Source organism: Triticum urartu, chromosome 3A (assembly GCF_056163025.1).
Source record: "Triticum urartu cultivar PI428250 chromosome 3A, HENAU_Tu73, whole genome shotgun sequence".
NCBI classification, from domain to species: domain Eukaryota; kingdom Viridiplantae; phylum Streptophyta; class Magnoliopsida; order Poales; family Poaceae; genus Triticum; species Triticum urartu.
Window position 1 is genome coordinate 259798145 of NC_141875.1, and position 23004 is coordinate 259821148.

The following is a 23004-nucleotide window of genomic DNA, read 5'->3' on the forward strand; positions in this document are numbered from 1 at the left end:
TTCAGATCCATTATGCATATTAATACCCCTCTGATTATGAACATGATTATTCTTTGTGAGTAGTTACGTTTGTTCCTGAGGACATGGGAGAAGTCTTGCTATAATTAGTCGTGTCAATTTGGAATTCGTTCGATATTATGATCAGATGTATATTGTCATCCCTCTAGTGGTGTCATGTGAACGTCAACTACATGACACTTCAACATTGTTTGGGCCTACAGGGAGGCATTGGGAAGTAATAAGTTGATGATGGGTTGCTAGAGTGACAGAAGCTTAAACCCTAGTTTATACGTTGCTTCGTAAGGGGCTGATTTGGATCCATATGTTTCATGCTATGGTTAGTTTTACCTTAATACTTCTGTTGTAGTTGCAGATGCTTGCAATGGGTGTTAATCATAAGTGGGATGCTTGTCCAAGTAAGGACAGTACCCAAGCACCGGTCCACCCACATTTCAAATTATCAAAGTACCGAACGCGAATCATATGAATGTGATGAAAACTAGCTTGACGATAATTCCCATGTGTCCTCGGGAGCGCTTTCCTTCATATAAGAGTTTGTCCTTTGCTACAAAAAAGATTGGGTCATCTTGCTGCACCTTATTTACTTTTATTACTTGCTACTCGTTACAAATTACATTATCGCAAAACTATCTGTGACCAATAATTATAGTACTTGCAGAGAATACCTTACTGAAAACTGCTTATTTCCTTCTGCTCCTCGTTGGGTTCGACACTCTTACTTATCTAAAAGCTACGATAGATCCCCTACACTTGTGGGTGATCACCTGTAATGTGTTTGCTTGTTTCTTTTAGAATGCTGACAGAATATTGTGGAAGAGTGCCTTATCAAGCAATGGTAAAGGAAGTAATGCATATAAGGTTCAGGATAGTGAGACATCCTTTTTGGTCTCCAACAAAGCTGATAAAGCTACTAAGGAAAACTATCTTGACGATAGTGAGACAACCCCAAAGTCCTGTCTTGGTTTAGTGTTCGAGTTACTGGCCACTACCACTGGCACAAGCTATTCAAACTAACTGTATGAATCAGTATAGTTTCTTGAGTCTCAACTACAAGTTGAAAGACACCGATCAGCTATGCTGCGACAAGAAGCAGAAGGACCGCAGAAGTCCCTGGAACACTCAGTTGCATACTTTCTGGTGCAACAACAAGCATTAGAGGATTTTAGCGCCAAACAAGACAAAGCTAATAAGCTTGCTAAGCTTATTGCTAGCATGGTGGATACCTAGGATAACGTTTCTTGAGCTCTTCTGAAGTTGTTTCAGTTATGGACTTGTTTTGCTGCCACGTTTATTTGCATTGGTGGCCAATTTAGACGGCCAGTGTATGTAATATGCTGCTTTGTTCCCTATATTTGCACTGGTGGAGAACTTTGATGCCCAGTGGATGTAATATGTTGTGACAGCCTGGCTTATTAGGGATGATAGGCTACTCGTATCAATGAGGAATTCCTTCTTTTCCGGAAGCCCATTCAGACAGAACTCCAAAGTTAAGCATGCTCAGCTTGGGTTAATTTCAGGATGGGTGATCGACTGGTAAGTTGCTCCCGGGTGCGCATGAGTGAGGACAAAGTGCACAGAGAAGACTAGTATTGATCTGTCGGGCCAGTCTAGATCCCGCCAGGAGTAACGACCACCGGCGGGTGTGTTTGTGGCGTTACAAATTGGTATCAGAGCCGACCCTCGTGGCTATACGGTTGTCTGCGGACAGGTGCGCGGTCATGTTGTGCATGACATTTGTGATCCATCGTGGCACACGACATGGCACATGTGCCGGACTGGAAGCACAGACGTATGTGCCAAGAGGAAACGTTCTTGTGGCCCGACGAGGATGTCGGTTCCTTAGAGTGGTGGTGTATGTGATAGCTTGGCTTATTAGGGATGATAGACTACTCATATCAATAAGGAATTCCTACTTTTCCGGAAGTCCATTCGGACATAACTCCAAAGTTAAGCATGCTCAGCTTGGGGTAATTTCAGGATGGGTGACCGACCGGGAAGTTGCTCACGGATGCGCATGAGTGAGGACAATGTGCGCGGAAAAGACTAGTATTCATCTGTGGGGCCAGTCTAGAGCCCGCCAGGAGTAACGACCACCGGCAGGTGTCTCCGGGGCGTTACATATGTGTAATAGCCGTAATAGCCTATCGTTAGTTGCTTGCTTATTTATTTCCTTATTGTCTTGTTTAGTTGTTTGCTTGTAGTCACTGCAGTTCTTTTTGTGCCTTTTTCTAGTGGCCACAATAACCTATTTTTTGTAGCTAGGCCACAATAACCATGGCAACACACGGACCATTGTAACCATGGGCCTCCGACGGGCCATAGGATCCATGGGCCTTCTACGGGCCGTATGATCGATGGGCCTTCTAGGGGTCGTAAGATCCATGGGCCTTCTATGGGCCGTATAATCATTTTGCCAAAAATGGGCCGTACTATTTATGAACCATAACGGGCCGTTAATAGGCCCTATTTGATAACGCTATGAAAACAACCCAATGGGTTAATGGTCCACAAACGGGCCGACTGTAACTATGGGTTGATTTGGCCCACAAACGGAACAGGCCAGTAACAAACCGAATTCTAGAAATGAGCCCAAGAATGAATGGGCCCTTAGAAGGCCAAAACTTAACATAGGCTGGAAACGGCCGACAGAATAATGGACCGTTAATGGGTATAAAGCGATACACTATTCATTTTGGCCTAGTTTCATCTTGGGCATTTAATGGGCCCAGAGTTACAAAGGGCCTCGTATGGGCCGAAAGACGTCATGGGCCATAAATGGGCCGACAGTTACAACGGGCTAGAACCATATTGGACGGCCCAGATAACGCTACTGGGCCAAATTCCGGTAGGCCGTGAGGGGCCGTGAATTAGCGGGTTGTAAATGGGCTATATGTGAACAAACCGTTAACATGCTTTCTGTGGGCCGGCCCGCTACCTTTTGACCAAGTCAAATGGGCCAGCCCTTTCACTGGAATGGGCCTCTGGTGGGTGGTGCCACGTGTTGACGAATCGTAGGCGCATTCTGTCCAATGAGTGGATGACATCTGTCCCAACGGTGAGCCAACATGTGGTTCCTCTAGCCATTGAGAATTTTACACGTGGAAAATCGCCATTGGTCGTTGCTGTTAGCAGGTTATCGGATCCTAACCGAAAACTGATAGCTTAACGAGGACCCGTTACGGTGGATGCCATGTGTCGGCCACCCTTGACGGAAGCACTTCTGTGACGCACGATTTATCATCATGGAACACTTCTACGATAGCACATGTACGACTATCTTAATTCTGTCACGAAATCATCATGGATGTACATGCATGACAGAAAATGTGGCCTACTATGACAAACATGTATCATCACGGAAGTGTATTTTTTGTAGTGTAAGGAGGCAAGCGCAGGCCCGGAGTGCCGAGGAATCAACCAAAGGTTTCCATTTTCGTGCTACAAGACGAAGACTGCCAGGACGGCAGGACGGAGGTCATCACCGAGCCCACCACCATGTCACAACTAGAAGGCAGGTGAAGACCACCTTTCGTCGGGATAATATGTATTATTTGTCTCCCATCAAACTTGGCCGTCGTGGGATCCCTTCCCTCCTTCATTTTGGGGGAAGAGGACCAAGGCAACTATAAATATAGGTTAGCCACCACCATAGAAGGGGATCGAGCCATCCGAACCCTCACCAGCTCACACCTACACAAGAACAGACCTCCTAAGGTAGTTCTTCCTCCATTCTAGTTCATCCTCAACCCACCTCAAGGCTAATCCACCACAAAGCAGGAGCAGGGTCTTACACCGCAAGGTGGCCTTAACCAGGGTAAACTGTTGCGTCTCTTTCCTTTCCCGTTCATCGAGATAGGCTGTGAGAGCAACGAGTTGGTAGGCTGGGGAGATCGAGTTCTTCACAAGGACCCTAGTGTTCAAATATTTCTTGGCTTCGCAGATCCCAGAATCCGACATTTGGCGCTCCAGGTAGGTGTGTGTCAAAGATTCACCTACTCGTCTGCTATATCCAGCCCTCACTGTCCGGCTCTCATGGTGGTCGTCGCTCCACTGGTCGGGCGCTTGGCGCATTCAGAGGCACTACGGGCCACTAGGCTTTCACCCCCGCCCTGCGGCAGGTGCACTGGCCGCCAAAGTTCAGGCCGGAGATGCCACCTCGATACGGCGGCACGGCGGATCCGGCGGGGTTTCTCCAGGCGTATGCGGAGGCTGTCTGGGCAGCCAGCTGCGACGAGAAGGTCATGGCGAATTGGTTCCCCATGGCCCTTATGGGTGTGCCGCACTCCTGGCTCCTGGGCTTGCCGGAGTCTTCAGTGGCATCCCGGGAAGAGCTGCGGGGCCTCTTCAGCGCGCGCTTCACAGCACCGGTGCCCCATGCCGCCGCGGACCTCCTTGGCGGCTCGTAGGACCTTCCTCGGAACGCCACACCAAGAAATTCTTCCAACAGGCAGGTGCCGCCCACGGGCAGCGGGGAGCCCCTCCGGGATGGGTGGCGCCTAAGGCCAACCTCACCTTCGACTTGAGGGTACACTCCGAGACCACAATCGGCGCCGACGCGCTCCCTATGCTCTGCACCCCCACCATTTGTAATGTGGCATTCACCAGGACCCTCATCGACAGCAGTGCTGGCCTCAACGTCCTCTTCGTGGAAGCGTTCAGCCTGCTTCATGTGCCTTACGCCTGGCTCCTCCCCACCAAGCCTTTCTCGGGGGTCGTTGACGGCTCCACTTTCCCTCTAGGGAAGATCCGCCTCCCAGTCACCTTTGGCACACACGATAACTACCGCACCGAGCTCATCGACGTCGACATCGCCCGCATCGGCCTTCCATACAAGGCCATCCTCGGGTATCCAGCCCTGGCCAAGTTCATGGCGGCGACCCATCCCGGCTACAACCTCATGAAGATGCCGGGAAGCAGCGGCGTACTCACGATGGCAAGGGATGCAAAGGATGCACTCTTTGCCCTCATGCTCGCCTTCAAGGCCACGGCGGCCGCGCGGCTAAACAGGGAGGGAGCTCTAGAAGGCCCGGGGGCTGTGCTAGCAGAGAAGAATCAATTGTTTTCTCAAGACCGGGCCGAGACGAAGCAGGTGCCGGTCGACGAAGATGGGGGATCAGGCTCCACCTTCACCATAAGGCCCGACCCCCCCCTAGATCAGGAAGAGGCATTGGTCAGCTTCCTACGCACGAACAAGGACGTGTTTGTGTGGGAAGCGGTGGACCTGGTCGGGGTTCCGTGTTGGTTAATTGAGAACCACCTAATGGTGTGCCCCAACGCACGCCCGGTAAAGTAGATGGCGTGGCGGCAAGCACCGGATAAGCAGCCGTCCATCTTCCAGGAGACCCACAAGCTACATGAGGCCAACATCATTCGATAAGTACGGCATCTAGATTTGGTGGCGAACCCAGTTATTGTCCCCAGGAAGGGCAGGAAGGAGCGCATGTGCGTCGATTTCACCAACCTCAAGAAGGCTGGTCCTCAATACCCTTTCCCTCTCCCACATATCAATCAGATCGTCGGCTCCACCGCTGAGTGCGATTTACTGTGCTTCCTGGACGCCTTCTTGGGCTATCGCCAAATCAATATGGTGGTGCAGGATGTTGAGAATACGGCCTTGCTGACCCCGTGTGGGGTGCACTGCTACACCTGCATGTCGTTTAGGCTGCGCAATGCCGGGGCAACGTTCCAGCAGCTGATGCACATCGCCCTGGGTAAGCAGCTTGGGAGGAACGCTGAGGCATACGTCGATGACATAGTGGTGAAATCTCGGGAGTCAAGAACACTTATCGAAGATCTGAAGGAAACATTCGCCAGCCTGCGCAAGGTGAACCTGCGACTCAACCTAGAGAAATGTGTGTTTGGCATCCCATCTATCAAGCTACTTGGTTTCCTAGTGTCGCACAGAGGGATCGAGGCCAACCTAGAGAAGGTCAAGGCTATAGAGAGGACGAGTCCGCCACAAACCCTCAAGGAGATGCAGAAGCTGGTAGGGATGGCGCCCTACCTTTCTTCAAGCTGATGAAAAAGAAGGGCCCATTCGAGTGGACTCTGGAGGCTGACACGGCCTTCCAAGATCTCAATAGATACCTCACCAGCACATCAGTGATGGTAGCATCTCGCCCCCTCAAACCCTTGGTGCTCTACCTGGACGACACACTTCACTCCGCTAGGGCAACGCTTGTGGTGGTCTAGGAGGAGCGCCCGGTTAAGCGCACGCGGCACAGCGCCCTGCACCCGGCCGAGATGCTGCAGCCTTAGGGAAATACTCCTATGGCCTCAGGCATCGCTCAGCGGGACTCCTCAGGATGGCGCTCTTGAGGCCATGACTGCCCCGTCAGATGAACAAACTCCTGAGGTTCCCTGGCCTCGGGAGGCACGGGGCCCCGCTGACGCTTCCACCCTCGTTGAGCACCTAGTGTACTTTGTAAGCACAATGGTGCGTGATGCGCGGGCGAGCTACCCCATGCCGCAAAAGCTTTTGCTCGCACTCCTCGTTGCCTCCCGGAAATTGCGTCACTACTTCCAAGGCCACCCCATCAAGGTTGTCTCAGCTTACCCCTTGGAAAGGGTACTCCGGAGCCCTAACGCCGTGGGAAGGGTTGCCGAATGGAACATTGAATTGCAGGCGTTCCAGATCGAGTTCAGCACCACCAGCATCATCAAGGGTGCGACCCTCGCCGATTTTGTGGTGGAGTGGACTGACGCCCCCGACCAAGACGTAGGCGAGGACCGTTCTCTCGCGCCCGGAGACGAAGCACCGGACGGTTGGGTCATGTACTTCGACGGTGCATTTGTGTGTCAGGGCGCGGGGGCTGGAGTTGTGCTGATCTCGCCCACCCAGGACAAGCTCGACTACGCCATGCAGCTCTGCTTCCAGCATGGTGAGAAGGTCTCCAACAACATTGCGGAATGTGAGGGCCTAATTGCCAGCCTCACCATCAGGGGCGACTCCCAGCTCCTCGTCAACTTCTCCAACAAGGCATACAAGCCAAAGGACAAGCACATGGAGGCATACCTTGAGGACGTACACAGATTTGAGAAATGATTCTTAGGCTAGGAACTGCAGCACATGCCACGGGGCACGAACAAGGAGGTGGACGTCATCGCCAAGAGAGCGTCCCGGCGTCAACCTCACGAGTCTCGCATCTTTGAGGAGCGGCTCTTCAAGCCGTCGGCAGCTCCCCCTGCTGCATGACCATCATCGCCACGGGAGGAGCTCCCCCCCGGTGCCTACTTCGGGTACCCCAGCTTGTGGCCCAACCTCGGGAGCCCACCTGCTCCTTGTGCTCAAGCCTCAGGAGGGGTGCTGGACCGAGGAGTTTAACGCGTACCTACTCCGAGGAACCTTGTTGGAGAAGGAGGAAGATGCAGAGCATGTGGCCCGCTAGGCCACTTCATACTGTATCTAGGACGGCGAGCTATACCGAAGGCGCCCGAATGATCTTTCTTTATGGTGCATCCCAAGGGAGCAGGGATGCGAGCTGCTGGCCGACATACATGGCGGGGACTACGGGCATCACTCCTCATCATGCACCCTCGTGGGCAAGGCGTTCCACAGCAGATTCTACTGGCCTACGGCCCTCAATGATGCCACTATGCTCGTAAGATCTTGTGACGCCTGTCAGTTCCACGCTAAGCAAATTTACCAGCCCGCTCAGGGCCTCCAGACTATCCCGCTCTCGTGGCCGTTCGTGGTCTGGGGATTAGACATCCTAGGCCCGTTCCCACGGGCGCCCTAGGGCTCCTGCTACCTTTACGTCGCCATTGAAAAGTTTGCCAAGTGGGTGGAGGTGGAGGCCGTCCGCACCATCCCAACTAGCTTGGCCATCAAGTTCGCCAAGGGCATCATGAGCCGTTTTGGGGTTCCTAACGGCATCATCATCGACAATGGCTCTCAGTTCACGAGCAACCTTTTGAAAACATATTGTGCTAACCTTGGAACGCAGATATGCTACGCTTCGGTGGCACAACCATGGAGCAACAGCCAGGCCCAGCGCGCCAAGGTGGAGGTCCTGACGGGCCTCAAGGCAAGGACCTTCAAGAAGAAGCTCGACGCCTATGGCAGGGGCTGGCTCGATGAGCTCTAGTCCGTGCTGTGGTCCATCCACACCACCGCGACCAAGCCCACGGGCGAGAGTCCGTTCTTCCTCGTCTACGGAGCCAAGGCGGTCCTACCACACAAGGTCACCCATCACTCCGCATGGGTCTTGGCGTTCGACGAGGCACACTAGGATCCCTCGCGGGGGATGGAACTCGTGCTGGGGAGAAGCGCCACCGCAAGGCCTTACTCCATGCAATGACGTACCAGCAGGTGCTGTGGCGGTTTCACTGTCGCAGCATCCACTCCAGGACGCTCGAGGTGGGTGATATCGTCCTGAGGCGGGTCCTCTCCATGAAAGGGCTTCATAATTTCTCACCCATGTGGGAGGGCCCATCCAAAATCGCCCGTGTCTCCAGGCCTGGTGCCGCAAGCCTGGAGACAGGTCGGGATCCCCTTCCAGAATGCTTGGAACATCCAGCATCTCTAGAAGTTCTACCCATGAACAAGGCTTCGTGCCTGTGCAGATCTCCGCTCATGACACTCTCATGTAATAATGAGTTGGGGATGTACAGGCCCCGGAGTCTCCTGAGTGCCGCCTCTGGGCCTCACGGGGGCTCCCACCCATGTCTTAGTGGAGTCCCCAGGCTCCGCGCTGGTGGGAAGACAAGAAGACTACACTAGGTGCCGGACGCGGCTATTCTTTTGTTGCTTTCTGTAGCTGCTTTGCAACTTCTTGAATGAAATTTGAAGTTTTTGCATTTTTCATTCGCAAGGGTCGGGAAATCTCCTTCTTTTTCTGTCCTTGTAGTCTTCACCCTTTGAAATTTTTCCTTAGGGAGAGTGGCAGTTGCCCGTCGCTCTTCCTCGCGCGTCCCACGCACGGGGGCTGCGTATGGTATGTGCGCCTGGTCTCGCCAACGACCACAAAAACCTTGCTACCCCAGCTTTGGCACGTTAATCCTTGCGGGACTCTCTCTAACGATCTCACGGGCAGGCGCACCCTCTCGAGTCCATGCCTCCGGGCATCGCGACATGACACACTAGCCGCAATTAACCCACGCTAGGGGGCTTGCGCGAGTTATGGAGCCTCGTGAGGTTTTCTAACCCTGTAGCCAGATGGCACCTCCAGGGGTTCGACCATCCTCGAGTCACCAAGAAGGAAGCCCTCGGGAGTCTACCGCAAGCACATCAAGCTAAGTCACCACAACCACACCCAGCAGCAACACCGATATCATGACATAGCATAAAAGTAACGAGCATAGCATAATGGCGCAAGCACCATGGTTCATTACATGCCCCAATAGCGCCTTCTACTTCTTTCGATGCAGGAGAAAGAAAGATACAAAAGTGAGCCGCGCAGCTACAACGGCTCTGGAGGCCCGGCTCCAGCAACACTCGAGCTCAGTCGGAGTCTTACTCCTGCTTCACCGGGCCACGCCGGTGATGCAGCATGTTGTCCTTCCCAGACCGAGCCTAGTGGTGTGGTGGCTCATCATAGGTGCCATCGCTCGTGCTCTGCCCAGAAGAGGAGCCTGCGCGGCCGTCGCTAAGGGCAAGCTCACTGTCAGCGGCGACGCCGATGTTGTCGTCCTCATCGTCGTTGTTGGATTCTGGGTTCCGGCAAACCCTTGAGGTTCGAACACTGGGGTACGCATGTAACACCCTCAATGCGACTATATCAACCACATGTCGAAGCATGGCTTAGAGGCATAACCACATTGAAAGCAATGCCGCAGGTGAGGTAATCTTCACAAGAACCCATGTAATACAATAAGGGAAAAGGATACATAGTTGGCTTACACTCGCCACGTCACACAAATACATAAATAAGTCATTACATTCATCCAAATACACTCAAGGTCCGACTACGCAACCAAAATGAAGATAAACCCCAAATGCAACATAGTCCCCGATCGCCCCAACTGGGCACCTCTACTGATCATCTGGGAAAGACACGTAGTAACGACGAGAGTCTTCATCGAACTCCCACTTGAGCTCGGTCATATCATCCGGAACGGTATCATCGGTCCCTGCATCTGGTTTGGAAGTAATCTGTGAGTCATGGGGACTCAGCAATCTCACACCCTTGCCATCAAGACTATTTAATCTTATAGGTAAGGGTAAAGGTATGATGTGGAGCTGCAGCAAGCGACTAGCATATATGGTGGCCAACATACGCAAATGAGAGCGAGAAGAGAAGGCAAAAGCACGGTCGAACAACTATGATCAAGAAGTGATCCTAGAACAACCTACGTCAAACATTACTCCAACACCGTGTTCACTTCCCGGATTCCGCTGAGAAGAGACCATCATGGTTACACACGCGGTTGGTGCATTCTAATTAAGTTAACTTTCAGGTTATCTACAACCGGACATTAACAAATTCCCATCTGCCCATAACCGCAGTCACGACTTTCGAAAGTTCAAATCCCTGCAGGGGAGTCCCAACTTAGCCCATCACAAGCTCTCACTGTCAATGAAGGATATTCCTCCTCCCAAGACATTCCGATCAGACTCGGCATCCCGGTTACAAGACATCCTCGACAATGGTAAAACAAGTCCAGCAACACCGCCCGAATGTGCCGACAAATCCCGATAGGAGCTGCACATATCTCGTTCTCAGGGCACACTCAGATGAGACATCCTACGAGTAAAACCAACCCTCAAGTTGCCCCGAGGTGGCCCCGCAGTCTACTCGGTCGGACCAACTCTCAGAGGAGCACTGGCCCAGGGGGTTTAAATAAAGATGACCCTTGGGCTCTGGAAACCCAAGGGAAAAAGAGGCTAGTTGGCAAATGGTAAAACGAATATTGGGCATTGCTGGAGGAGTTTTATTCAAGGCGAACTGTCAAGGGGTTCCCATTATAACCCAACCGTGTAAGGAACGCAAAATCCGGGAACATAACATCGATATGACGGAAACTAGGGCGGCAAGAGTGGAACAAAACACCAGCGTAAGGCAGAGCCTTCCACCCTTTACCAAGTATATAGGTGCATTAAGATAAACAAGATAATATGGTGATATCCCAACAATAAACAAGTTCCAACAAGGAACGATCTCCAATCTTCACCTGCAACTAGCAACGCTATAAGAGGGGCTGAGCAAAGCGGTAACATAGCCAAACAGCTGTTTGCTAGGACATGGTGGGTTAGAGGTTTGACATGGCAATATGGGAGGCATGATAAGCAAGTGGTAGGTATCATAGCATAGGCATAGCAAAAGAGAAAGCATCTAGCAAGCAAAGATAGAAGTGATTTCGAGGGTATGGTCATCTTGCCGGCAAATTTCTCAGAGCTGCCTTGATCATCGAAAGCGTACTCAACGTGCTCCTCGTTCGCGTACTCGTCTCCCGGCTCTACCCAAAGCAAGACAACAAGCAAAAGGAACACAATCAACCACGTGCAATGCTCAAGCAACATGATGCAAAACATGGTATGATATGCGGGATACGGTATGTGATGCATATGCATGAGTTGGAAAGTAAAGATTGAACCTGGCATCAACATGGAAAGCCAAGAGTGCCACTGGAAAGAGGAGTTGATTTCGGTTGAAATAGATATAAAGATCACTGGAATCAGATGCACGGTTTGGAAATGGCAAGCAAAACAAATATGGCACTGGTCTGCGATAATCAGCACGAGACCATCTAAATGCATCAAGAACAACATGCTACGGCACTCCAACATGGCGACAAAATACATGGCAGGGATCCACTCATGATTCTTGTCAAAAGATGAACACTGAGCTATGGCTAATTCACTCAATAGCAGGTTCAAACAAGCATGGCAAAAGTGCAAAAGATTACTGGTTTCAGACTTAGAGAAATTAAGAGCATGTCAGGAATTTATCATCAGGAAGCAATGTTTAGAGCACGATATCTACATGCTACAGGAACATATCATGGAAAAGCAAGGCATGGCATGAAGCTACGCAAAGCATATAACAAAAGTCCCTTAGTGACTATGAGCCAAAAGGCATTAGAAAATACAATTGGAAGCATGTGAACATAGCAAAAACATAAACAGATTCAGACTTTGTGAAAAACTGGAGCATGGCAAAACAGTTAACGAGTAGGCATGTTTATGACCTCGATGCACTCACTACGAGGCATTGCATGACAAACTAAGCATACACCCAGAAAATAAACATGGAATAGAAGCTAGACATGGCAAGAACAACAACATAGCATGCACGGATCAACAACAACAAGCTCGGCAAAATCGCTAAACATGTTAACAATCTGCCAGGAACATTTTATAGCAAAAGTAGAGCTCGATTGACTCAAGCTAGGGTGCTCCATAATTGCAAACAAAGTCATGGATGGATAGAGCACCACAATATCAACAAAACATCCTTACTGACCATGCTTAAAAGAGGCACGGATCACTAGGAAACAACATGAACATATGGCATAAAATAATGACAGGCAAGGACTTGGTGAAATTCTAAGTCCCTGAAATCAGCATCATTGGGTAAGCTACTTTGCATGCTTGTGCTATTCACCACAAAGATCACAAAAATACATGGCATACACCCCTGTAAATATGGCATGGCATATATCAAAACACATGTAGAGCTCAGGATTATAGCATCCACACATTAATCATGGCAAAAATGACAAAAGTGCATTTGCTGAAACAGATCTGAAACTATCCTCACATAGCCCTCTTCCAACAATATTTCGGGCATCAAGATGAGCTCAAATGAAAATGATGCAATGAGATGAAATGATGTACTCGTCGAGATGAACATTTTGATATGCTACACGCACGAATCGGAGCTACGATGAGGAGGTTATGGCATGTCAAACTATGCAAAAATATTAGGGTTAGGGACGAAAAAGTCAACCCCGAGATGATCCAGATCTAGATCCGACGCGGGTTACGAGGTTCGCCGGCCGGATTTCGTCGGGGGGGGGGGGGGGTGCCGGAGTCGAGGGAGAGAGGCGGCCGGAAGGCGAGGTGGCGCCGGCGTTGAGGTGCGGTGGCGCCGAGCGTTGGTGCGCCGGTGTCAGCGAGGTGGTGCGGCGGCCGGAGGGATGGCGTCGCCGGCGATGGCACGCGGCGGCGTCAGGCGGCCGGACGCGAGGAGGACGGCGGTGGCTCGCGGGCGTGAGTCGGCGCGAGGGAACGGGCCGCGGGGGCCTCTCGCGGGCCTCGGCGGGCCGCGGCGTCGGCGGGGAAGTGGGGACCAGCCCGGGCCACGTGGCACGTCTCGGTTGGCTGCGGGCAGTGGCGGACGTTGTCCGGCGCGGGCCGGACACGTCTGGTGCGCGGAGGAGCATATTTTTTTAGGGTTTGGAAGAGGAGATCCCGGATTTTCGGGGAGGGACCTATTTATAGAGGTAGAGGGAGCTAGGATGCTCGAAATGAGGTGCGGTTTGCGGCTACGCGATCGTGATCAAATGATCTAGATGATGGAACAGGTTTAGGTGGGTTTTGGGCCACTTTGGATGGGTGTTGGTCTGCAACACACACGAGGCCTTTTTGGTCCCTCGGTTAACCGTTGGAGTATCGAACGAAGTCCAGATGGTATGAAACTTGACAGGCGGTCTACCAGTAGTAAACCAAGGCTGCATGACAAGTATCAGTCCAATCTGAAAACGTTTAACACCCACACACCGAAAGAGGTAGAAAGGGACATCGGAGGACATAGGAGCGCCGGAATGCAAAACGGACAACGGGGAAAAGCTTAGATGCATGATACGAACACGTATGCAAATGCAATGCACATGATGACATGATATGAGATGCATCACAAAGACAAAACACACGAAGACAAAACCCTGACAACGAGGAGATAAAATAACTTAGTGCCGGAAACGGCAAGAGTTGGAATACAAATAAGGTAGATTACATCCGGGGTGTTACAACGCACGAAGATCTATCTTGTCACAGCCCTAACTTCAGCCTTGTTGTGGTCTAGTCTTGGTTGTTGCATCATGTTTAAATCTTCTTAAACCTGAAATGGGGATGTCCAAACCCTAGCACAAAATGAAATGCAACTAGGATCAAAATAAAAATATTTTCAATGAACCCAAAATGCCCTTCATAAATGCCCATCATTTTTGAATTGGTCTAGAACCTCTTCCAAAAAATGATGCCCATATTTCTAGGCCATTCTGGATTTTTGAATTAACTCATATTGTATTTGAATTGGGGCATTTAAATACTATAAATATTTTTAAATGCTCCAACAATTTTGGAATTAGTTGAGGCCCTCTGGAATAATTCATTTAGTGCCCATAACTATTTTCAGAATTTTTAAAAGTGATTTGGTTTGAAACCCAAATTTAAACAAATTTGCATAAATAGAAAAACAGAACAAAAATAGAAGTAAGACAGAGAGGGAAACCTTACCTGGGCCTCACCTATGCTGGCCCTGCCCACCTGGCTTGGTGCCAGTCATCCCTAACCTCTGCGAGTAGGCAGAGGAGGGACAGCGCACGGCGCGCGCGTGGGCGCCACGGCACCAGGCTGCCTGCCTGCGTCGCCTGGCCACCGCGACGCCTCGCTTCCTCTCCTCGACACCACCTTGACCCCCTCGTTCGGTCCCTCTCCCTCTGGACGCTCTTCCCTCCTCTGCTCTCTCTCCCTCGCACGCACCCGAGCGGCCCCGTCACCGCCGACGTGCACCACCGCGGCCACCGGCCTCCACACGCCTCTCTGACGCACCAAGTAGCTCCGCAGCTGAACTCTACACCGTCCCCGCCAAGCCACACGAGCGGACGCGCCCTGCAGCAGCTTCCCTGACCATTTCTACAAGCTTCGGCCGCCGAGATGACACCGATGAAGAACTATACTATCTTCAGAAGTGCCAGGCAAGCAAAAACCCCTTGTTCATTCCGATACAATCCCAGTCTCTCGCTCCTTCTCTCTTTTACTACATTAGGACAACAACGATTCAACTGTTACATGCTGCGGTAGTTGAACCCCTTTCCTCTGCATGACCTGTCATTGCCACAGTAAATAGACGAACCCCACTAGCATGAGTAGGAGTTGTTTGAGCCCTGATGTGCCTACTTATTCATGCTTGTTTGTCATGCCTGCTACTGCTTAGAGTTGAGTCGGGTCTGGTTCATTGGGGATGAATTGGAATGGCGATGAACATGTCCTACTGTGTGTGAGCTAAGTGTGTGAACACGATTTGGTAAAGGTAGTGGTGAGAAGCCATGTAGGAGTACATGGTGGGTTGTCTCATTGAAACCGTCCTCAGGAACTGAGTTCTGTGTTTGTCATCAATGAACAGCTACTACCACTCATTTGGATCCTTAATTGACCCTCTCGACTTATTAACTGCCCTAGACCTCTGTCCAGGAGTTGCAACTAGTTTCTGGTGTTTATAGGATATGTGTTGGCGGCCGTGCATAGCGCTGACCCTAGGGGTGGGCTATGATGTGGTAGATACACCGTGGCACGGTGTACCGTGCGCTTGTTTGGTGTCTCGGGAACCCTGCACACATCGTTTGGGGCTGTGAGCGAAACTCCGGCCGGATCTCCTCGCGGATGGAACCCGAATAGGTGGTAAACCTGGACTAGAGACTTGTGTGGTTAGTCAGGTCGTGGCCGACACCCTCGCCAGGCTTCCGCTTGAAGGTTGCCGAGATACATGACGTGTACATGGTGATAAGTGGTGAGAGTGTGTGTGAAGAAGTACACCCCTGCAGGGTTATCATTATCTATCCGAATAGCCGGATTCCTCGGATATGGAAACTTAGACCCCTTGCATAGTTCATAGACAAGTGAAAGTGGATACTCTAAAACTCGCAAGATAAGCGTGAGTGCTATGGATGGCCTTCTCGTAGGGAGACGGGAGCGGATCCATACTGGTGTATTGATATGGTGAATATGTGGACTCGTGTGCGCCACCTCAAAAGAGTGGCTTGCAATCGTAGTTCAGGTTAGCCACTGAGTCAAAGCTGGCTTGCTGCAGTTAAACTCCACCACCCCCTTTGTTGATATTGATGCATATGTAGTTAGTTTTGATGTAAGTCTTGCTGAGTACATTTGTACTCACGTTTGCTTAATTTATGTTTTGCAGAGAGATGTAGTCTCACTAGTAGTTCCGTGTGGGCTTCGAAGTTTAGCTTGCTACCTCAGCTACGATCTTGTGCCCTCGGCAGGATCTGGTAGATAGTCAGGTTTCTTAGCCTATTTCATTTGTAGATGTCTGTACTCAGACATGTTAAGCTTCCGCATGTGCTTGATTTGCATGATATGATTGTTGGGTCATGAGACCCATGTTTGTAATATCTCGCTCCTCGGAGCCTAATGAATAAATGCTTGAGTCGTAGAGTTATGTTGTGATGCCATGTTGTATTTACACATATCGAGCATATTGTGTGTATGATTGAAATGCTTGGTATGTGTGGGATCCGACAATCTAGTTGTTAATCCTTGGCAGCCTCTCTTATGGGGAAATGTAGTCTAGTTCTTCCATGAGCTATAGTAGTCCGCTACAGCCCGGTTCACCGGAGTCCTGCTAGCCCAGCACTACTGCTCAGGACACTTGACTGGTCGGCATGTGTTTCACTTCGTTCCTATGTTTGTCCCTTCATGGAAATGTCACGTGCTGACTTCCGGAGTCCTACCTAGCCTGCTACAGCCCGGGTTCCCCAGAGTCCTGTTAGCCCAGTGCTACAGCCCGGATTGACACACTGTTGACCGACATGCTCGATGTGATTCATGTATGCCTGTCTCCATAGGTCTGTGCCGCTTTGGGTTCACGACTAGCCATGTCGGCCCGGGTTCTCTGTCATATGTATGCTAGCAACACTATCATATACGTGAGCCAAAAGGCGCAAACGGTCCCGGGCCATGGTAAGGCGACACCCGTGGGGATACCGTGCGTGAGGCCGCAATGTGATATGAGGTGCTACCGGCGAGATCGATGTGACTTGGAATCGGGGTCCTGACAGTGTTGTTATCAGAGCCTTACTGCCTGTAGGATTACCAAGCCAAACCGGTCGAAGTTGTGTCTAGAAATGCTTTAGTTATATAAGGGAATTGATTGTGGATGGGAACGTAAGGCTCTTTTTACTCCTTATCCTCATGACCTTCTGATCTGAGTCATCTTACCTTTTCTACGGGGATTAAGAACTAGGCTTCTCATCTTTCTATTAGGATCACGTGTTACTAATCCGTAGATTCGTAGGATTGTTGGTCTCAAGCCTCAGTTCAGTTTCTACTACTCCAGTGTGTTGTTAAATGGCCTCAGAACCCTGATATGATGTTGTTGAGTGGTTATGCCACCATTTTTCAGGATGTCTCAAATATTTTTAAGCATTTACAGCCGTTATGCTGTCCGAGTCATCCCAGGTCTCTACATAGTCTGATGCATTTGCAAATCCATTCTTTCCATTCCCGATGTCGCTTGGGGCCAGTCCAACCACACTAATCGATGAGTTGAGGTACTCTATTGCCTCGACATATATGTTGGAGCTATTATTATGACCCTAGGTGTCTTAGGGAGTCACCTAGTAATCTAGCAATGCTTTGTATTCCCAGTGTGATGACTCTGGCCATTAATCCCGAAGCATCCCGTGATGCCATTAGTTAGTAGGCATTCTATTCCTGGGTTTTGAACCCAAGATTCACCCTACTTACTTAATGTTGATAGTGTTTGCTCGTTCCTTTAGGTTATTAGTAACCTTTGCATTAGTCCTCGGGGTCTGTGGTATCTCCTTCTTCTAAATACTATGAACCGCTTATGGCAGAAGTTCTTTGAACCAAAAGATCGCAACCAGAGTGCTCTTGATGAGTTCTCCATTCTATTGTGACTCTGCCAATTCTATCTTCTGCATGGGTTATCCGGAAGAAACATGTTGGACTTTGTTCGACATACTAATCCATGCTTCCACAACTCAGAAAATTATATGTTCTTTGAGTTGTCCCCCTTTAGTTGTATTCCATCCTTAGCCTATCAATTGATAGTCAAGAGTATGTGTGCATCCGCTGTCGATGCCTATTATTCTTGTGGTCTGTCAAGCCATTCTATTCCAGAATGACTAGGAGAAACAAACTCCAGTACCTCATCCATATCCGGGATTGGGTCAAAGCAGTTGTAATCCACAAATCAAATGCCAATCCAGCTTTTGATTATATTCTACCTTGGAGTATTACCATCTTTATATCAAGAATGTCATGGAAATTGCACACCATCCTATGAACTCTTTATACAGTGATACTTCTTGCCATCATTATTCATTCCTTGGTCCCCGTGTTATTGTAACCGGATCACCGACAAGTGAACCGTGATGCGTGAAATCTATACTCCGGAGTTGCTTGGTAGTTAAATGGACAATAACCTCATTCTTAGCGTGTTGATTTCGAATCATCACCCTAAGGTTGAGCATGCTACCTAGTCCATTTTCCCTGGTGCACACTTCGATCAATGAGTTAGGATTGTGCCAATCCCTCACTTATTTGATCATATCGTCTTGCCTTGAAAAGCAGGGTTATCCCCGAGCTTAATAACACATCGGTGGTTCATGATTTTCTGAATATCCTCTCAGAAGTATCACCGGGTTGTCCCCTGACCGTTATGTTGAGCTCGCGATCAAGTTGGCTTTCTTATAAACCACCCCTTCTCCAAGAATTTGTGTTGTATATCCCTGAGCTAGTTGGTTGAGCTAGAGAACAACTTGGAGAGTTGGAAGATAAAAGCTTGTCTGACTTAGTTCATTTTAAGGGATATCTTTGTGTGTGTGTGTGTGTGTGTTGAAGAAATATGATATCTTCACCTATTGTCTCAATCCTTTGATTTGAGTGTGGGCTATCGTCAAATCAAATCAGAACCAACGATATTCGTAATGCTGTCTTACTCGTGGTTGATCCCTAGAGCATACACCATTATATCTTTTGGGTCTGACCAATGCTATCACATTGTTCACATAATGGTGGAAGTCCAGTGATATGGAAATTCCGATGAGTTGTTGTTGAGCCCATCGGCAATATTCTCATCTTGTCCATGATTCATGTTGAACATCTAAGTTAGTGTTGGAAACATTTGTAAGCATTTCTTCATCTCCCGTTCATGAAGTGTATGTTTTGGTGAAAGAAGTGACTTTCTCCAAGTTCACGTGCATTAGGTGTAAGTTGCCGCCATGAATTTGAGAAAGGTTTGTTTTTGCTTCCTTTGGAATCATCCCAAGTCAGTCATGCATTCGTGCGAAGTACTCTATGGTTTGGTAGATTGTTTACCTCCACTCCATAGGTGTTCCTAGCATACCAAGCCACTTATTGATTAGTTCAAGGATAAGAAGTTCCTTTTTAAGAGCTAACCCGGGCTTAATAAAGGACTTTGTTATCTGCAATGATGGTTCCCACCTGAATATGATAGTGTTTCGTTGTAAGACTACTACGTGGTCATGCTTGTCTGGGACATCGTGTTCACATGTTTGTAGCAGAACTGGCTCATGTTTTGGAGCTTACCACCGTAGTCTATTTCCCAAGAATCCTGCAACGTCATCTCGTCGACTTGTGTTGCAAACTTTCATTTTTCTCTTTAGACTTGATGAGTCTGGAATATCCTGACACCAACCAGATCTGAATCTCAGGCAGATATGATGGTTGGACCTTTTCCCAAGAATTATAATGTTGGTCTTTCTAAACCAGTAAGGTGGATGTCATGGCCAACACACCCAACCGGAAGACCTATCATTGTAGTATCTTAATCGAGGAAGTTGGCCACCTCCCCAAAAGGATTTCATAGGATTTACTCCAATAGTTATTCCTTATGGATTCTTGTGCTCCCGAAGTCCGACCTTTTACTTGATGTTCTAGATACCAAACCATATCTATAAATGGGTTACGCTAGCACATCAAGGAGAACATTAGAAGCGGAGTGCTAAATGTCTCTTAGTCGAACATCCAGATTTCGTTTCCTTGGGATCGCTAAGGTGAAATCTGAGAAAGTGTTGTCCTCCTTTGTATCTGCATTGACCATCACTATTCATGATGGTAGTAAGATGTGTTCCAGGATCCTCGACACGGATGTTGGTAGAACCTTGATGAATATGGAAATGCTCAAGTTCTTGAGAGCATGCGCAAGCAAAATAATCCCTTGCGTTGTCTTCAACAAGGTAGTCCACATCATCCATTCTAGTTTGGGTATGCCATCCCTACTTACTCCGCCAAACGATTGTTGTGAATTGACTTAGGCTGGTATGAAGAGTTTCGATGATCCATGGATCAAAAGTAATTCTTTTTGCCACTTAGGGGAATAATTCTACGAGTCACCTCCTCCAACATGTCTCGTTAGGGAATCATGGCAACTCAACTCCTCGCTATGTTGACAACCGTTCACCACCTTCTTAAGTGTGGAATTGTTGCCTACCTAGTGAATCTTTTCCATCCGTTTCACTCCATCCCTCTAGGTGTATGCTTCGTGTCTCAGCTCGAGAGATGTTTATATGTCTCATCCCGTGAGTTGATCTTGAATTGCTCGATCTTTGAGAAGATCGATTTCTGGAGAGTTTCTTTCTGTCATCATAGTTGGATGAAGATCTCGAAAGCAAGGATGTCAAGAGCAACAGGATGCAATGGATCAACATCTTCGGGAAAGGCAGTTGGATCATGAAGATTGTGATAGTTTGAGTCCCCTCTTCCTTTTATCCTACGCTTGAATCTCGGGACGAGATTCTTGTTTAGTGGGGGCGAGTTGTCACAACCCTAGCTTCAGCCTTGTTGTAGTCTAGTCTTGGTTGTTGCATCATGTTTAAATCTTCTTAAACCTGAAATGGGGATGTCCAAACCCTAGCACCAAATGAAATGCAATTAGGATCAAAATAAAAATATTTTCAATGAACCCAAAATGCCCTTCATAAATGCCATTCAATTTTGAATTGGTCGAACCTCTTCCAAAAAATGATGCACATATTTCTAGGCCATTCTAGATTTTTGAATTAACTCATATTGTATATGAAATGGGGCATTTAAATACTATAAATATTTTTAAATGCTCCAGCAATTTTGGAATTAGTTGAGGGTCTCAGGTATAATTCATTTAGTTCCCATAACTATTTTCAGAATTTTTAAAAGTGATTTGGTTTGAAACCCAAATTTAAACAAATTCGCATAAATAGAAAAACAGAACAAAAATAGAAATAAGACAGAGAGGGAAACCTTACCTGGGCCTCACCTGTGCTGGCCCAGCCCACCTGGCTCGGTGCCAGTCATCCCTCACCTCTGCCTGTAGGCAGAGGAGGGGCAGCACACAGCGCGCGCGGGGGCGCCACGCCACGAGGCTGCCTGCCTACGTCGCCTGGCCACCGCGATGCCTCACGTCCTCTCCTCGGTGCCGCCTCGACCCCCTCGTTCGTTCCCTCTCCCTCTGGACGCTCTTCCCTCCTCTGCTCTCTCTCCCTCGCACGCACCCGAGCGGCCCCGTCGCCGCCGACGTGCACCACCACGGTCACCGGCCTCCACACGCCTCTCCGACACGCCAAGAAGCTCCGCAGCTGACCTCTACACCGTCCCCGCCAAGCCACACGAGCGGACGCGCCCTGCAACGGCTTCCCCGACCTCTTCTTCAAGCTTCGGCCGCCGAGATCGCCAGCGACCGTGTGCCCTCCCTGATGCCTCCCCGAGTTCGTCGTCCGCCTTGCTCAAACCTCCGTGAGCTCCTGCCACTAACCCCTCTCTTCCCCGCGTTATTTGCACCATGTAGCCACCGGTTCCACCGGAGCCGCGAGCTCGGTTCCGCCGGCCAAATCGCCACCGTGGCCACAGCCACCGCGCTTTGTGTCCGAGCACACCACCATGCTCAACACGTTCTCAGGAGCCCGTAGCCACCCGCAGCGCCGCCTCCCGAGCTCTGTAGCGCCACCCCGAGAATGTCGAGCTACTGCCGCCGCTAAACCTCACCGTCGGCCACTTTTTTGGCCACCCCAGCTCGCCCCGTTTGCACCGTTGGATGCGCGGGATCACCAGCAGCTTGTAGATGCTCTCCGTCGTCGATTTGGGCGCCGGAGGAGCGAACCTGAGCCCATCCGCCGCACCTGTCATCGCCGGCGTCGAGCCGCCAGCGCGTTAGCCCCAGTTGACCAGGGGTTTGACCTCCCCTAGCTCAATGACAGGTGGGGCCGCCCCGCTAACTAATGTAGATTAGGGTTAACTAAACCTAGTTTAGCTACTAACACACGGGACCCACAGGTCAGTTTGACCTGGGCTGCCCCGTTGACTCGCTTACTTCATGCTGACGTAGTGCTGACGCAGTAATGCATTTTGTGGAATTACTTAATTTCTAAATAATTAGAAAATCCAGAAAATATCCAAACCTTCTAAAAATCATAGAAAATCAACCGTAGCTCCAAATCAAATAATTTATATATGAAAAATGATCAAAAAAATCCAAAGAATCTGTTTATGGCATTTTCATGCATGTTTGAGCAACTTAAAGTTCCTGTATAAGACAATTTGAATAAATGGCATTTGAAATGCCTTACATGGAGTTTAACTTTGAACCTTGGGTTCAAACCAACTTCATTTAAATCGTTGCTAGCTGTATTAGCTCAACTCACATCATATTGCCATGTCATGATCATGCATCATATTGTCGCATTGCATTGATTGTGTTCTTCCTCTGTTGTCGGTGACTGTCCCCTCTCAGTAGACGATGTTCTGACGATTATTCGATGACACCAATGAAGAACTATACTATCTTCCGAAGTGCCAGGAAAGTAAAAACCCCTTGTTCATTCCGATACAATCCCACTCTCTCACTCCTGCTCTCTTTTACTGCATTAGGACAACAACGATTCAACTGTTACATGCTGTGGTAGTTGAACCCCTTTCCTCTGCATGACCTGTCATTGCCACAGTAAATAGACGAAACCCACTAGCATGAGTAGGAGTTGTTTGATCCCTGATGTGCCTACTCATTCATGATTGTTTGTCATGCCTGCTACTGCTTAGAGTTGAGTCGGGTCTGATTCATCGGG